We start from the raw sequence: 16,975 nt of genomic DNA on the forward strand, positions 1-16,975 counted from the left end.
GAATTGAACCAGGACTCCTTGACTCAGGGAATAGCAGCTCTCACTAAGTCACACTATCCTCTACTTTATATTTACTTTGTGTCTATTTCATATTTAATTATTTCTGAGAATTATTTTTCCCTAATAGAATATAAGCACTCCAAGGGCAAGGATAGTTTAGTATGCAGTAGGTGTTTAAAAATTATTTAATGTTAAGGAATAATCCATAAGAGAGTACTCAAAGCAGCAGCAGCAACCTCCAGATGATGAGAGTACTGCTCAGAGGCTACAACTGGTTTCTCTGTATTGAAGACCAAGTGCTTGGGGATAAGATCAGAGTATAAAGAAACCTGTGCTTTTCAATAGAAGCAAGACAGGATGCTGAGCAGTCTACTTTGCTCCCTTTACCTTCCTATCCCAATGTAGACCAGGTCTCTTATTGGCATCCTTAGAGCAATAAAGTCCAACAAAATGTACTGTACGATACCTTTCCTCACACCAGACAGACACTTATCACCCATGTGATGTTGAGCAAATGTCAATTCATCTCCTTAAGTCTCAATTTCATCATCTATAAAATGACAAGGTCAAAAAAAATGGTCTTTGAAGTCTCTTTTGGCCCTACACAGATGTTCCTATAATCACTTGTAAAGTTTTGAAGCTTTCAATAAAACGGGGGATAAGAAAACATACATTCCACTCATTCCTAAAACAAAAAAATTGAAACATTGACCTTAGAATAGATTCCTGGGGCAGGCAATAATGCCTCCCAACAAATCCTTCATTAACTCCTCAGGGGCAAAGAACCACAGTTTTTTACCTGCAGAATGAAGGAAATCTACCTAAGGACAGGTAATCAAGCTCACCCTATGCTGTCTGCAAGGATGAAAAGCAGCTGATGGCCTTCAAAGCCTGTGCTACAGTCATTCAGGAGAGACCTGTCATCCTCAACCTTCCCCTTTCCCCCCGACCATTTCAGTTAGGATACCTTTCCCATAGGGCCTAATTTTTCAGTGGTACAAACTGGAAAGCCCATTAGCCCTTTAATAAGCAACAAAGGCATAGAAGACAATATATGACAAACTGAATCACAATTGAATCCAATACTTGGCCTCCAGCAAGGCGGCAGCTGGGGCTCAGAGGGCTTCCATCCCTAAGGGACCACAGAGCACACAGTGACTCCTTGTTCCATATCACACACCTTCTGCTGGAAAAAGCATAAAAGAGACCAGTTTTACCATATGAGGCTCTGGGAACCTCTTGGGACTACCACAAGAGCAAGAAGGGCAGGTCAGTCACTAAGCCATGTGCAAATGAGGAGGAAGGAAGGTGGAGGGTTAACAGGGAAGGAACTGCACCAGCTGTCTCCAAAGGAACATTAATTAAGGGGGCTGAGCTTAGTCATTTGCCTTGCATTGCAAGTAAATATTCTCCAAAGAGCCCAGACACTCACCCAGTTGTCTTTTTCCCATTGCCCTGTGGACTGGTGCAGGGAAGCAATGTGGAAAGAATAGCTGACGTTTACATAGCACTTCAAGGTTTACAGAGATCTTTACAAATATCTGATTTGATCTTCACAACAATGCAGTGCTATTATTATCCCCACTTTACAAATGAGAAAACTGAGGCAGGCAAGTGTCTGAGATTGTATTTGAACTCAAGTCTTCGTGAAGCCATCATTCTCACCACCGAACCACCTATCTGACTAGCTTTGAGTCTCCTGCCTGAGTACCTTTTTCCCTAAATCTCCTGCCTGAGTGCCTATCTCCCTTAGGAGGTAAGGAAGAACAAAGTGCAGGAAAGGAAGGTACAATTTCAACAGAGCCTACAATGCCAGGTGATTTAGATAAAACTTTCCCAGTTCTAAATTTAACCCATGGCATAAAATTGACAGCTCTGAGTTTATATAAAGATTCAGTCTTGAAGGCCTCTGGAGAATTAATATTTGGCCAATTCCCTCACTCAAGGCATAATCTGGGAATATCAGAATTTTGGTTAGTTTGCCTAGGAGATCAATACACACACAGCCTCCAACTAAGAAGTTTTTGACCTCTTTTATCTTCTCTTGGGGAAAGGAAGGCGAATACAATATATGAACAAGTAATAACTAAGCATATATGAAGTAATGAAGGAAAGAATGAAGCTAGGTGATGCAGTGGCTAGAGTGTAGTAGGACTTGGAGTCAGGAAGACTCATCTTCCTGAGTTCAAATCTGATTTCAGACACTTCCTAGCTCTAGGTAAGTCACTTAACCACCCTATTTGCCTCAATTTTCTCATTTGTAAAATGAACTGAAGAAGGAAATGACAAACTACTCTCGAGTCTTTGCCATGAAAACCTGAAATGAGGTCATGAAGAGTCAGACAAGACTGAAACTACCAAACCAAGAAAATGTCAAGAAGGAAAGAACACTAATAATTTATCAGGAAAGAACTAAGGTAGGAGTTAACATTTAAGCTATATCTTGAAGCAAGCTAGGAATTATATAAAGCTGATATTTAGGATTGTGGAGAGTGGAGGGGAAATCACTATCAAAATATAGTATATGAGTTGAGCACTACAGAAAAAGTAAAAGGACTTGCAGCTCCCATGCAAGCACATAGGCTAACAATACATCAAGTAGAGGATAGGTATTATATAATTGGGCAAAAAAAATACTGGTTGTATGACCTGGACACATGTCTATCTGAGCCTATTAACAGTCAAAACAAATTCTCCTTTCTTCTCTAGAAAGCTTCTACCTTCCAAGGAAGGAAATAAATATTAAGCATCTATAGGCGCTAGACATGTGTCCAAGTTATACAATCAGTATGAGTCCAAGCTCAACTTAAAACCACATTCTTTCTGACTCAGAGCCCAGCTTTCTACTTACTAGGCCTCTCTTCTAACTCTTTCATGAATATTATCTCATTTGATCCTCACAACAATCGTGGGAGATAGGTGCTTTTATTGTTGAGGAAACCGATAAAGACAGAGGTTTCTTAAAATAGAACTAAATATAATACCTCAGGTGAATTCTCATTAAGACAGAGTATATAGGGATGTTCCTAGAAGTTACATTCCTCTTAATGTAGCCCAATGTGAATTAGCTTGCAATTCACTTAAAAGAAAAATACCTTTCTCAGAACAACTCTTGAATTCTTCACTATTTTATACTTGTGAAATTGATTTTTTATACCCAAGTACAACATTTTATATTCATCTCTACAGAATTTCATCTTAGTAGATTCCATTCAATGCACTGGCCTATTAAGATCTTCTTAGATCTTGCTTATAATCTATTTTCTTAGCTATCTCTTACAACTTTGTGTCATATTCAGATCTGATGAATTTATCACCTATTGTTTTATCTAAGTCATTGACAAAAATATTAAGCCAGTACAGGGTCAAGCATAGATCCTAGGCTACTCTATTAGAGACTATTAACAACTTATTTTTGAGTCCAGCCTTCCAAATGGTTCTAATTTACCTGACTGTATTATAATCTAATCCATACCTCTCCATTTCCTCCACAAGAATGATACTTCATCAAATACTATGTTAAAATCTAGACAAAGTAGCCCTATCTTGCCCTCATGTATTGATGAGATCTGTCACGAGTCTAGTTCTTCCACATGAAGGAGCTGATCCTTAATACCCTTTGGTTCAGACTCCAGCTTGGTCCAGGAATTCCTTCCTCCTTTTCCCTGCAGGAGCTTTGATCCAGGCTCCAAAAGGTCCTTCTCTTTCTCTGGAACTCCTCCATTATCCTCTGTCTCTGCTACCACCACTCCACAGCTGCCTGGCTCAAATTCCTAGAGGTTCCCAACTTGGCCCAGCATCTCTGAGATGCTCTTCTCCTGCTCCTTCTGTCTGCTGCCTGCCATCTCTAGGACCATCTGGTTCCCTCCTCTCCTGGGGCCACATGGTTACCGGATACATATGTTTCCCTGGAGGGACTACAGAGCCACGAAGACTTCCTTCAGAGAACTAGCTTCGCTCTGGCTTCCATGACTCTGGTTTTTTTCCATCAATTTTTCTGCTCTCTTTTGGAAAACACAAGTGCAAGTGTATGACTAGCCATGGCACTCATCCTCAAAAGTGATAGGTTGATTTTAGAAAAACATGGAAAGACTTGCATGAAATAATGCAGAGTAAAATGAGTAGAACCAAGAGAATGTTGTATATAGTAACAGCAATATTGTTCAAAGAATAACTGTGAACAACTAAGCTATTTTGAGTATTATAAATATTCAAATCAACTACAAAAAAATCTATGAAGATGCAGTTCACCTCCAGAAAAAGAACTGATAACTTTTAAGTATGCATAGTATGGGTGTGTGTGTGTGTGTGTGTGTGTGTGTGTGTGTGTGAGAGAGAGAGAGAGAGAGAGAGAGACAGAGACAGAGAGGGAGAGAGGGAGGGAGGGGAAAGACACAGAGAGATAATGGCCTTATATAGTATAGGATGGAAAGGGAGAGAGACAGTTCAGAATTTAAAATGTAATTTCAAAAATTAAATTAAATTAATTTTAAACTGGTTTCAAATCTTAGTTCTGCTACTTCCTCCCTATGAAGGCCTCAATTTCCTCACCTATAAAATGACAATTTTAGACTACATGATCTTCCAGCTCTTAATAGATGATTTTATGTTTACACTTTATGTAGGAAGATATTTTCTAGGTTAGCACAAAGCCTCATCCTTTAACCTTCTTAACCTTGAACAGGTCTCCTTGGCCCACTCTCCATATTCTTTCACTCATAAAATAGGGCTTAATAATAGTACATAATAATAGTAGCAATAATAATAATAATAATAACTATGGTTAGTCTGAGAATCAAATGATATAATGTAAGTAAAGGGCTTTACAAAATCCTACATGGCAGGTATCATTGTGACTTGTTGTTATAAGACATTGGAATTCATTACCTCAAAAGGTCCCAGAATGCTGTTTTCTGGAGATTCATTTATTAAAGACCTACTCTATATAAAACACTGGGGATAGTCACTGAAACTACAAAGATGAAAATGCACAATCCCTGCTGTTAGAGAGCTTACAGTCTCCTGGGAAGGATATACTTTGTCCATAAAGAAATGTTATGGTTCAAGATGGAAAATGATGAGGCAAAGAGAATGAGAAGACAAAATGTTCTTAGAAAATCTGAGGAAAGAGAAAACATTCTTACCTAAGAGAATCCTTAAAGATTTCCTGGAGCAGGTGAGACCTGAGCCGAGACCTAAAGGAAGGGAAGCAAAAAAGAAAAAGGAGTGAATTCCAAGCAAGATGGAGAGGAAGAAAGAGGGAAGGCTGCACAAAAGCAGAGTCAGCTCCCTAGAAGCATTCAGGTATTTTTACCTGTCAGCAACAAGATATAAAAAAAATGACACTTCAGTCCCCTTTAGTTTAATGACTCAGCACCCTCCCGTGGATAGTACAGTATAAAGGGAATATGTTAAAAACAAAAGCCCACACAGGGACCCCACTCCTTGAAATCTGAACAGGCCACCTGCTTGTTTATGGACATGAGTTTAAGTGTGCTCTCACTGGAAGTGATGAGTTCTTTATAACTGCAAGAGAAGGCTTCAGCCCCATCCCTTCTGGGTCAGATGCTATTTTCATCAAGAAAGTGTTCAAGCTAAAGAAATGGGCTTTCTTGACATATCATCTTTTCTCCCTGGACAAAGGGTTCTTGACTTGGAAAGGAGAGATATGCTAGAAAAGAAGGAAATCTATTTTGCCACTGCCCCAGCACTTCATTTAGACAGAACACAGTCAATTTCTCTTCCAGGCTTTAGCCAATTCCATCCATCACAATAGGGGCTGTGATGGGGTATATGAAGAAAAGGATGCAAGATTAGAACAAGGAGGGAGGCTGTCTTATGAAAAGCTGACATTTTGATAATAACTGAAGAGCATGCAAATTAGAAGTAAAAACAAAATATCAGAATACCATAGATTATTTTTATTCACCCACTCATACACATTTTGTTTTGGGATAGTAACCCTGCCCACAATGAACAAAAAAAAAAGATAGAATTGATTCAGGAAAAAAGGAATGAAATTGGTTCTTGGGTTCTAGATCATCATTCTTGATCTATTTTTATGTCATGGGTCCCTTTGGTATTAGTTGGGTGAATTATGCAAACCTCTCCTCAGACTATAGTTAAATGCATAAAAATAAAATGCATAGCATTGTGAAAGAAAACAATTATATTGAGATATAGTTATCGACCTTTTTTTTTTTTTTTAACAAAAAACAAGTCCACAGACTCCAGGTTAATAAGCCTTGCTCTAGAGTGTACTGAGACCCCTTGTATCACAGAAAAAAAAAAGGAATGAATGAAAAAAGGGGAGAGGATAAAGGAGGGTGGATGGAGAAAAAAGGACAAAACTAACAAACCAGGCAAGAAGTCGGAAGGTTGGAACACTGAGATTCCACCCTCCTGGGAATGAGCTCTGAGTCCCTGGGAAAGGGATGGAGATGAAAGGGGGGCACAGCTGGGGGAAAACAGGCCATGAGAACAGAGCCCCAATTGTTCCCTAGGACAGGCTCTGCAATCCACCAGGAGAACCCAGCCGGCAGTGCGGCTTTTGTGTTTTAATGTAATTAAGGGCCCAGTGAGGGGCAAACTGTTTGGAATCCTTTAACTCCATGTCATTAGGACTCAGCAATACAGCAGAGAAGCTCCGAGCTTTAACTTAGGCCTGGGAAGGGGTTTGGGGAGCAGCTTATCCTACTCTGAAAAGTAGAGGGAACTGGCAATAAAGAATGCCCTCCTTCTGGGGAGGTTGATGGGAAAAGGAAACACCCCCTCTTCTCCCTAAGGAGGCATTTCCCTGATGCCCTGCTAGCTGCCCTGTGACCCTCTATAACACTCCTGCTAACTGTCAAGGAGAAGGGTTGCTGAGGCAGCAGAGATGTGAAGCAAGAGAGCCATAGTTAATTGGGGAGGGAAAAAATGCTGCTCCCTCATTCCTTCTCAGCCTCTCACCTTCCTTTTTCCCTGCCTCCCTCCTGATAGCCCTCTAAGTTTGTGTTCCTACATTCAGTAGCTCTACAGAGTCCCTCACTTCCTCACCCCTTAAGCCAAAAGCAACAAGGAAGCATGGAGAATTATAATTAACAAGTGCAACTCAGATTCCCGAGAGCCACTGAATGTTCCCCCACTGGCATCCAGAGGTCCTTTAGGGGGTCTGTTCTTAGCAATTCAAAAAGAATTAGCCTGATGAGCACCTGCAGTTCTAAAGCCATCTACCTCTTCCTGCAATATAGGAGCCTAAAATCAGAGGGATATCCAACCCTCTTAAAATGTTAGATAAGAAAATAGAGATCCAGAGGAAAATCGACTTGCTTAGGGTAATATGGGTAGTAATTTGGAAGAGGGCGTTGGAGTGGGGCGGGGGGAGATAGGTGGTCCTAGTTTGATTAGAATAGAAAGGAGTAATGGCAGCCTAGCACACTACCATAGAGATCAGCTTGACCTGTTTTTGCTTTTGAGAGGGGGACCAGTGCGGCTCTCTACCCAGGAGGAAGATTCAATATGGGTCAATATCTAAAGCTCTGGGCAAGGGTTTCTTGCAGCTATTCAATAAAGTAATATCATATCCCTTTTTTCTACCTTAAAGGCATTTTGCTTTTATTTTTTAATATTGTCCAAGATTTTCATTCAGATCTTGATTCTCTCCATCTCCTCCTTTGTTCTTGTACAGGGGGTACTTAAATTCTTTTGTCTCTGGCAATCTCATGAATCTCTTCTCAGAATGATGATTTTAAATACATAAAATAAAAACTATACTATTACAAAGGAAAACAATTACATTGAAATGAATATAATTATCAAAATATGTTTTAAAAACAAGTTCATGGATCCCAAATTAAGAACACCCGGTCTAGTCTTTGAGGAAGAAATAAACTTTGTCTTTGCAAGGCCAATTTTGGAAATCTACTGATGACTTTAATCTCTCCTTGCCAAGCTTGCCCTTCCAATCATAAACTGCCTCCCAAGGTTGCTCCTCCAATCATAAACTAATCTCTCCAAACTTTAAAGTGGATAGGAAGCATAGCAGATAGAGCAATGGGCTTCCGATCAAGACTACCTGAGTTCACATTTTCCCTCTAACAGTGCCTCAATGTGAAAGGCTGGGGAAATTATTTTCCCATTCCAAGTCTCTTCCCTTATCTATAAAATAAGGATGATAATAATAGTATCTCCTGTGCACTTCAGTTTTCTCATTTATAAAATGGAAATCATAACAGCACTTTCCTCACAGATTGTTGTGAGGATCAAATGAGATAAACATATCTTATAAAGCACTTTACCAACCTTAAAGCTCTATATAAATGCCAGTTACTCCCTTACTGGGATGTTGTGAAGATCAAATGAGATACTAAGTGTAAAGAACTAAATCTTAAAGCTCTATGTAAATCCTAGCAAATATTATTTAATCTCAGTTTATCTTCTGACTCTTTCCCTTCTGCCTATAAATATGTCCAGATTTTCCACATCTTAAAAAAATTAAAAATAAATAAATGAACAAAACTTTCATTTGACCTTGCTGTGCCCTCAATCATCTTATTTCTCTCCTCCATTTCTTTCATAGTCACTCTTATTGAAGAAAAAAAAATTTCATATCATCCAGAGAAATTACTCAGGGAGCTTGAATGCAGAGCAAAACATACTCTTTTCGCTCTTCCCCCCAACCATGTTTTTTCCCCCTTATGGTTTATATTTTCATTCATAATATGAGTAATATAGAAATATATTTTACACTATTGCACATACCAAATTGTTTACTGTCTTAGGGAATGGGAAGGGGAGGAAGAGGAAAAAATTGGACCTCTAAATTTTTGAAAAAGGATGTTAAAACCTATCTTTACATTTAATTGGAAAAAAATATTTTTAAAAGTAAAGTTCAACAAAACCTATTTTTTAAAAGTCTGTATCTGTTGTTCCTGATCAGCACCTGATCCCACTACTCAAATGAAATTGTACTCTCCAAAGTCATAAACAACCTCTTACTTGCTAAACTCAATCAATAGCCTAATCTTAAAATCCTTCTGACCTCTCAGACATTTGGCACAAAAAAACATCTCTCCTTTTAGATCCTCTCTGTTCCCCAGGTTTTGGTGACAGTGATCTCTCCTGATTTTCCTACCTATTATTTCTTAATCTCTTTTACAGGATTGTCATCTCTAGCCTGCCTCTATACCTCAGTGTTATCCAAGTCCACTGTTCTGGGGCTTTCCCAGGGATCTCATCAGCTCCCAAAAATTCAATGATCATCTCAAAGCAGATGATTCCCACATCTACATATCCAGTCTTCATCTCTCTTCTGAGCTCCAGGTCATCTCTGTTTAGATGGATATCCATAGTCAATTTAAATTCACAACATTCAAACAAAATTCATTATATTTTCCCTCAAACTCACCTCTCTTAACTTTTGTATTTCAATCAGGAGTCTTACCCTCTTCTAACCCAGTTTCTTAAATTCAGTCATCATCTTCAACTTTTCATTCTTAATCACCCTCCCACATCCAATCAACTGCTGATCTTGTTCTGTCACATCAATCTCTTTTTTCCACTCATTCTACAGCTACATTGGTCCAGTCTCTCATCTACTTTTGCCCAGATTATTTCAATAGCCTCTTAATTAATCTCACTGCCTCAAGTCTCTTCCCATTTCCAATCTACATAGATGCCAAATTGACATTTCTAAAACATAATCATGTCATTTCTTTACTTAAGAAGCTCCAGTGGCTTTCTATAGTCTCCAGGATTTAAAAAAAAAAAAGATAAAAAGAATAAAAAAGAAAAAATTCTCCTCTGTTGGTTTTTAAACACTTTCACAATTCAGCTCAAGTCTAGACTTCCTGGTTCTCCTTACTCTTACTGTTCTCCTGAATATATTCTATGATCCACCCAAACTAGTCTTATAATTTTCCATAAGTAACATTCCACCTTCCAACTCCGTATCTTTGTACCAATTGTTTCCACAGCTAAAAAGCATCCTTTGCTCAGCTCTGCCTTACAGAAACCTTCAAAGCTCAGCTGAAATGTCACTATGCATAGGAAGCACATCCTAATCTTTCTAGTGGCCAGTACCTCCCCCCTTCCCAAAATTAATTTGTATGGATTTTCTATAAAATATATAGTAATATATAATTTATATATTATATACATAATATATAATATAATTTGTATAATTTTACTTATGGTATATTGTTGTTCCTTCTCCATCTATCTGCACCACCTCCCTGCAGATTATAAGCATAGACTTTTTTAAAAGAATGCTTCACATAGGATTTTATTCCTAAGTATACTTTATTTTAAAATAGGCAATTGGGGTTAAGTGGCTTGCCCAGCATATTTATTATAAGCCCCTTAGTATATTTTATTATAAGCACTAAAGGTGTGAGCTCAGGATAAATTTTTTTTTCCACAAATGCCATATTTAACTAGTTTCTCTCATTTGTTCACTCTTTAAACATAAATATCTGAATGCTAAAGTTTTTCCTAGATTTCTTAAAATTTCTGTAACATGAATTATCCATTGAACAGAGATGTCTATTCTCTCCCAGATGCCTTGGTCACAAGGAATGCATTTATATAATTTCTTCCATGTTTATTATCTGAGGCTATTAAAATGTGAGGACTGACTTTCACACAGTCACTGCACATAGAAAGTTTCTCTACTTAATGGGCTTTCTAAGGGGCAAATGGCAAAGGGTTTGTTTTTGTCTTTTTAATAACTTCAGCACTTAATACAATGCCTAAATAATAATACAGTGTAGTAGGTGTCTAATAAATGCTTGTTGAATATTGAACAGTAAAGTACTAGACCTATAATATGAGGACGTGCGTTGGGATTCCAGCTCTACAAATAAAAATTACCTCAGCTATGTCACTACTCCTTGGAATGGTTTTGCTTGTATTTGTTTCTCAGTCACTTAGGCCAGTGACTAGCACATTGACTTGATTTCCTGTTTCTTTATCTCCATTTCTCTTTCTCAAATGAGAAAGTTAAATGTTTTCTAAGGTCCTTTTTCACTTTAACAATCAATGTAGACTCGAAGACATAGCTAATAGAGCAAACAATAAATCTATCACAGACCAATTCAAATGAATTTTTAGGGTCAGTCTTGATCCAACAACAAGATCTATATTTATTACTTTCAAAAGCTGAGGGCAATGAAGATAAGGGATAAGGACATTCAAATAAAGTTCTCCACTGTTCTCTCTCCCTCCTACCATAACCTCCCAAGCCCAACCATGTAGTAACTTAACTGTATTTAAAAAAAAGAAAGACAAGTGAGACTTTTGAAATTATCTCGGGCCTTATAGTTCATCATCACAATAGCTAACATTTATATAATGTTTTAATGATAGCAAAGTGCTCCTTATCAGCCCCTGATAACAACCTCCAAAAGTCAATGTTGCAACTAGTCCCATTTTACAGGGAAGGAAATAGAAACTGAGAGAGATTAATGACATGTTCAGAGTCACAGCCAAAAAGAATTTGAGCTAAAATTCAAATACAGATTTCCAAGTCCCACACCCTCTAAAAGGGTAAAAAATTAGGAAAGATAGTTCTAAAGACAGTTTTACCTCACTCGGGGCTGGCTGGGAGGTAAGCCAAAAGCTGAGTTCAACATGCAGGATGCACCTGAAAGTCCTATTCCCCAACCACAAGCTAAGACCCTCAGGAGAAATAACTCTTCAAAGAATAAAGTCAGGTATGGATTCAGTTTGTCCCTTGGATCCCAGGATCCTGGCAAAACCCAAGAAGAGGAAAGCATTTCAGAATGGTTTGCAGATGTCCAAAAGGAAAAAAAAAAAAAAAAAAAAAAGAACGCTGTGCCCATCAAAATATGCCTGGCTTGAGGGGGCGTTTCAAGAACCTGTGTTTATTTTCCAGAACCCAGCATTTGCTAGACAAGGAGTGATCTCTCCAGATACTACTCCTTTATAACCATAATACTCTTGCATTTGCTTTGCATTTTTAAAAAACTTTTTCCTCCCAAAGGTCTCTAAAGAAAAACTATTCTATGAGATGAACCCTCAAATCTCGGGTTTAAAAAGGATCCTTCAGAGGTCACATTTGTTCAGTCATTTTGACTCTATGTGATGTCTTTGGGGTTTTCTTGGCAGAGATAATGGAATGCTTTGCTAATTCCTTCTCCAACTCATTTTGTAAATGAGGAACCTGAGGTAAGCAAGGTTAAATGATGTGTCCAGAGACATATAGCTAAGAAATGTCTGAAGCCAAATTTGAACTCATCTTCCTGACACTAGGCCCAACATTCTATCTACTCACTGACCTGGCCATCCCCACAGAGAGCAGAATTGGAATCATAGATTTAGAGCCAGAAATGGCTCCTCCTCTTAGAGATAAGAAACTTGAGATACAGAGAGAATGCCATTTCTCCAGGGTCACAGAGCTAGTAAGTATCTGAAAGGATTTGAATCCATGGCTTCCTAACATTCTATCCACTACACAGGTTATTCTACATATCACTTTGCTTCTGAAAAAAGACTGCAATCCATCTCATTCTTGACATGGAGATTCCACTCTCAATCAATTCATGTGTCCTTTTGTCTTGACAATCAGAACATTCTTCCTTCTTTTTAATCTCAGAGATGGCATTGACCTGTGAAAGGAACTAAGGGAGCTCTATGATCAGAGAACCTGGGTTTAAATATGCTCAGATATGTATCCCCTGTGTTATATGATCCTGGGCAAGACTCTTAACCTCTCTGAGTTTCAGTTTCCTCATCTGTAAAGTGGGAAGATCTCTAAGAGCTCTTTTATTTGTGGGTCTATGATCCCATGATCTTCCTATGACCAAATGAGCTAGAGACTCTGGATCTCCATTAGAGGGGCAACTTTGGGAAGCTCCTTTTCCTGTTTTCCTCTATATAAAAATAATATAACAGGATAAGAGCTGGGGAACTATTAATTCGAACAAGGCAAAGAGCTAGCTAGTTCTCCTTTCCTGCCTGTCTCTGGAGCCAGAAGATAAATGGGAGTGTTAGTTCATTAGCAGTGTTTTTCACATATTCAGAGATGGTGAGAGATTTAGCTGGACAAGACAAATGAGGAGAAAACTCAAGGGAGGAGTAGAATTGATTAAGTTAGGTGATGACTCTTGCCACTAAACCCCCTGGCTTCAATAATTCAACAAACATTTATTAAGTGACTTTGAAGTGCAAAGGCACTGTGTTGGGCGCTGGGGATACAAAGAGATAGAACATCAGCCTTGCTCTTAAGTAATCATCCAATAAGTATTTATTAAGAGCCTGGCACTGTGCTAGATGGTGAGGACACAAAGACAAAAGGGAAGCAGTCCCTGCTCTCTGGTATGCAACCAAAAGAATTAACTGAAACTCATGAGACCAGGGTTTGAATTTTAATGACACCAGCTGTGTGACTTTGGGTGTGTAGCTTATTAACCTCTCTGAGTCTCAGATGCTTTGTGCCTAAAATCTAGTTAATATCTACATTATCTACCTCAAAGAGTAGACATAAAGTAAGTTCTTTGCAAATTTTAAAGCACTCTAGAAGTAAAAGAACTCATGACCTATTAGGGTAGGGGAGAGCAGGAAGAGCACAAATATAGGATTGTTGATTATAGAGCTGCTAAGTCAATCAGACAACAAGCATTTATTAAGCACCTGTTATGTACCATGCACTGTACTAGATGCTAGGGATATCATCTTGATCTATATCTGGCCACTGGACCCAAATGGCTCTAGAAGGAAAAATGAGGGAGGTGACCTTGCACAGCCTTCCCTCCCTTAAATCCATTTTGCTTGCATGTCATGGCATCACCTCCCTGATGTCATGGTCCCCTTCGAGAATGAAAGAGAAACAACAGGGATACAAAGAAAGGAAAAACCAAAAGAATGCAATAACCCCTGCTTTCCAACTAGACAAATAGTATAAATTGGAAATAGTCTCAGAAGGAAGGCACTAAGATTTAGGAAGACCATATAACTTAGTAAAATGTAAGTTGACTTGAATATAGATGGCATTTAATAACTGCTTACTGAATGTGGAATGAGTGGGAGATAAAGAAATGGAAGATCTGGGAGAGGACAGTTTCACAGTGGGAGATGGAAGGGAAGGGTGGGGTTGTAGTTAGAGAGGGCTTCATGGAAGAGTTAGCCCTTGACTTGGGCATGCAACAAAGACAAAGATTTCAACAGATAGAAATGAAGAAAAGAGTGCATTCTGAATGGAGGCTGGTGGAGGGAGAGAAGAGAAAGATTTGAGAAAAAGGATACAAAGATAGGGCAAGGTAACAGTTAGTCTAGGAAAAGATGCCCTATCTGCTCCTGGTGGCCCAACCACCAGACCAAAAGACAAAGTCTACATCGCAGGGAATTCTCACAAAAACTCTAAAGCTACTTTAGTCCCCAAGAAGCAGCCAAGTCATGTCCTCTAACCTCCCAAAATCTGCTTTGTAACATACTATTCCTTGTATTTGTGCCACCCTTTCCTACTTCTCTTCACGAAATTGTATCTCTCCCTTTCTCCCAAACTACTCAGAATGAATTTTGAGGATGCCCCAATATGGCAAAGACTGTTTTGATTTTTTTGGTTTGAATCTTCATATAGTAGACATTTAATAAAATATCTGTTAAAGTTTTGCTGATCCAGTTATTCCAGCTTCCTCTCAGCATTTAGATTCTGAAACTATAGCCTATAGTTACTAAGATATAGAGAAATGTACTTTGGGATTTTTTATGGACTTTTTAATATACATTGTGTATGTATACACACATGTATGTATATGTATATGTATGTATATACTTATTCTATTCCTTTTTCCCCTCCTGTAATTAGACAGTAAGCTTGTAAAGGTAGAAACCATACATAGTTTCTCTTTCTTTCGTATCTTTCTTCTCCCCATAGTTACTAATTATCACATTCTGTGGCACAGTGGACACACAATTAATATTTTATGACTAACAAAACCAAAAAAATTTGAAAGTTAATGAAGCTGCCCTCACAGAATACAGTCAGAATATGCTACAGCATCACTTTAAATGGGATTGGGAGCCAGAGAACAGAGCTCTTCACAGAAAACTAAGCACCATAAGACAGGGAAGAATTTAGATCACTTCTAATTTCATTAGAGAGGGCACCAACCACCTGATTTTGGTGCCAGTGTTTGAACTCTGAATGGATCCTCATGCCTTCACACTCTCCTTCAAGTGTCAGGAATCTTTCCAATGAGTGGCCAGGGACCTAGACTATTTATATATATACTTATTTGGGCCTCACACCTCCTGGTTCCCACAGGGGTAGAACAGGGAAGGGGATGGTGTCATCTCTAGAAGTTCCAGTTGAATTCCAGACAGAATCCTGTCTACTAATTCCCTCAGCCTTACAATGACAGAATAAATAAGCCCATTTCCAGAAATCTTGTCCCTTTAGTATTCCTTTTTGGTTGGGATCCTTTCCCAGCCCACCCACTCCCAATCCCTAGGATCCCAGGGAACATCTGGCACCCTGGTAGAGAAGCCTGGACAACATTAACAGATGTGGCTCAGGGCTATTCAAGTCCTTTCTCCTCCTTCCCATGCTTAAGGCTTCACTTAGTTCTCCAGTAGCAAGATTCCTCCCTCAGTTGATTTCTCTATTCTCACTAAACATAGGTTGAATAAAAGATTTAACAGTGGATCAATTGTTCATATCCTCTCTGGCTTCCCCTAAATAGATAAGTACTCTGCAAGAAGTAACCATCTTAGGGATAAGGAATTAATATCTCTTCCCCCATCCCCATATAGAAAGGATAGGAACTGGGGTAGGAATTGGATGATCAGCAATGATGCTTCTACTTCAAGAAATGAAAAGGAAGAAGCCATAATATTGGTATTTAATAGGAACAAGCTATAAATTGGAATTTCATTAAATATTGTCCAGTAAGAAATGGAGTAAGAAAAGAAATAATTTCTAGATTCATGATTTCATCAATATAGGGAACTCCCAGTGAGGATTTACTTAAGTCAAGTAGGGAATAGAGACTGGATCTATGACTTCAGGTATATAACAACTTCAAGTGAGGAAACAGCACCTTTTCGATAAATTATCATCTTAGAGAGCTGTATAGCTTTAGAATATGAAGAGGTCAGTGACTTACTTGCCCAGGGTCACAAAGCCAGTTTCAAAGCATGTCTCAGAGAAGGGGTTTGAATTCATGTCTTCCTGGTTTCAAGGCTAACTCTGGAAGTTCCCAAACTTTTTTACCCAAAGGATATCCTCAATGTCTTAGTAAATTTTTCCAATAGTACCCCTAGGCCAAAAGAAATACCTAATATTTTCCTATATTAAATAATTATGTTGAAATTTTTAAATTTTACAATATCAAGTGAGGTCATTGGAGTGTCCAATTGCAGTTTAGGAACTTATACCATGCTGCCTTTAAGAAATGATAAGTATTTGGAATTCAAAAAAAAAAAAAAAAAAACATGGTAAGAATGGCTTGAACTGAGCCAGAATGAAGAAAGCTGAACCGGGCGTATAGGACCCGTTGTAATTACAGTAATATAAAGGAAAAGAAATGGTCACATTCTCCCCTCACATTTTTATATCATGGCTAGCATCAGGCCAGAATTAAGGAATGAAAAACTTATAAAGTATAGCACTTATATTACAAAAAAATAGGGGTATTCTTCTTTCTAATAGACTGTCATTGTGATAGTAAAACTGGATATATTAAAAAGAAGATTTTGCCCTCTTTGGTACATAAAATTTGATGCAGATTTACCTTTTAAATTGAGATTTATTTGCTATTCATGACCAACTAAAGAACCAAGGTCCCCCGCAAAGGTCATTTCAGATAGTCCCAGTTTTAGATACTTCACTGTTTCTCTCTCTATTTCAGTCCTGAAATTGCTCAGAAGCCAGAGTTTTCCATACTGACACTTGTCAAGTAGCTTATGTCTTGGGGGGGGGTGCAGCATTCCCCATTCTCTTTCCTCCCCCTTTCCATTTTCTTTCCCTTCTTCC

The 16,975-nt window shown here is 38.4% G+C and overlaps 1 protein-coding gene across 8 annotated transcripts in view; it reads right to left on the reverse strand.

Annotated features, from left to right (window-relative positions):
• CUEDC1 (CUE domain containing 1) overlaps positions 1-16,975 on the reverse strand; it is a 121,556-nt gene that overhangs the window by 78,753 nt on the left and 25,828 nt on the right. For 7 of the 8 annotated variants that reach the window (XM_031966457.1, XM_031966461.1, XM_031966460.1 and 4 more), the window contains one exon: positions 5,145-5,195. The exons of the other annotated variant lie outside the window; for it this stretch is intronic. The gene's annotated coding sequence lies outside the window, so the exon portion shown is untranslated. The remainder of the gene's footprint in view (positions 1-5,144; positions 5,196-16,975) is intronic. 8 annotated transcript variants of the gene reach the window in all.

Source organism: Sarcophilus harrisii, chromosome 4, assembly GCF_902635505.1.
Source record: "Sarcophilus harrisii chromosome 4, mSarHar1.11, whole genome shotgun sequence".
NCBI lineage: Eukaryota > Metazoa > Chordata > Mammalia > Dasyuromorphia > Dasyuridae > Sarcophilus > Sarcophilus harrisii.